General features: G+C 38.1%; 1 pseudogene; it reads right to left on the reverse strand.

Annotated features, from left to right (window-relative positions):
• Nucleotides 1-718, reverse strand: LOC108512755 (obg-like ATPase 1 pseudogene; annotated as a pseudogene).
• Between the last annotated feature and the right edge of the window lie 827 nt (nucleotides 719-1,545).

The raw sequence follows: 1,545 nt of genomic DNA on the forward strand, positions 1-1,545 counted from the left end.
TTTCGAATGTAGTCTTTTTCAGAAAGATTAACCAAATAGACCATTGGTTTTGAAGTCAAAAATAAGTGTTTATTGAACACTTCAATCTCTTTGTCATTCCAATCATGATAGAAGCAAACAGGTTTCTTTTGATCTATAACCGAAGATTTTACTTTGCACGTTATCTCATATACAGGTTTTAGTTTTTTATCTCCTCCTCTCACAGCCACCTTTTCTAGTTTATCTATAATGGGCCCAATCATTTCCTCATCTTTAAGCTGAAGCTCTTCATGTATTATTTCTATATCTCAAATAGGATCTACACTTCCTTCAACATACGTGATATCATCATCTTCAAAAGCACGTGTTAGATGAAAGATGCCATCCCAGGCACTAATATGAGATAAAAAAGCGTTCCTCAGGCCCTGCCCATTGTGAGCTCCTTTCACAAGGTCAGCAATATCCACTACATTTAGAAAGGCAGGAATTTTGCTTGCTGGTTTGTGGTATTGGCAAAGAAAGTCAAACCTTTCATCTGGCACAGGTACTCTGCTCTCATTACTCAATCAATACTGCAGAATGGGAAGTTTTCTACTGAAGCCTGACTATTGGTTAATACATTGAAGAAAGTAGATTTCCCAACATTTGGCAATCCAACAATACCAATTTTCAGTGAGGTTCCAAATCTTCCAGTGATTGGGGGTGGTTTAATTCCATCACCTCCCTTTTTAAGGGGCATCGGATTTCCCCTCTTTCTACCTCTCATTCCCACATCAACCAGTAGATACCTTTATAGTCTAGATTTATAGAAGTTTTAATACTCTGCTTAGGGACACTAACAGATGATAAGATTAGCCAGCGACTCTATAATTTGGGACATCAGTCATATGGACTGCTTTATTTCTAAAAATGCTTTCCTCTGTCTGGCACAATGACAGGGAAACTTCTCTTCTCTTCCTTCTCTGCAGATCCCTGATGGACAGAGTCCTTGCCCGTGTCCTGCACGTCAGTTAGTGTCTCCTGCTGTACATTTGGGAAATACTGTTCCACAGGCTTAGCTCCCATTTGGTTTTCTTTGACATGGTAATCCAGTAGCAACTCGATTTAGCTTAATTGGCCACTCTTAATTCTTTAGATGTCATATTGTCCAGTGTAATGACTGGCAGAGGCAATTCTTTCATCTTTGGTTAAACTCCAGTTACTGATTTAGAAAAGTGTTTCTCCAAAGGTATATTATTCTTTTATTGTGCGTGTGTGTAAGTGTGTGTAATTTCTACTTTTATTTTAGATTCAAGGGGTAAATGTATATACCCAGAGGAAAATAATTCCTTCTACCAAAAGACACCTGCACTCATTGCAGAACTACGCACAATAGCAAAGACATGGAATCAGTAAGTGCCAATCAAGAGTGAATTGGATACATACCAGCAAATGTGGTACATGTACACCATGAAATATACACATCCATAAAAGAGAACAGAATCATGTCATTTGCTGAAACATAGATACAACTGGAGGCCATTATCCTAAGCAAATTAATGCAAGAGCAGAAAACCAAATACCTCA

The sequence above is a fragment of the Rhinopithecus bieti genome, unplaced genomic scaffold (genome assembly GCF_001698545.2).
Source record: "Rhinopithecus bieti isolate Rb0 unplaced genomic scaffold, ASM169854v2 scaffold_31500, whole genome shotgun sequence".
NCBI classification, from domain to species: domain Eukaryota; kingdom Metazoa; phylum Chordata; class Mammalia; order Primates; family Cercopithecidae; genus Rhinopithecus; species Rhinopithecus bieti.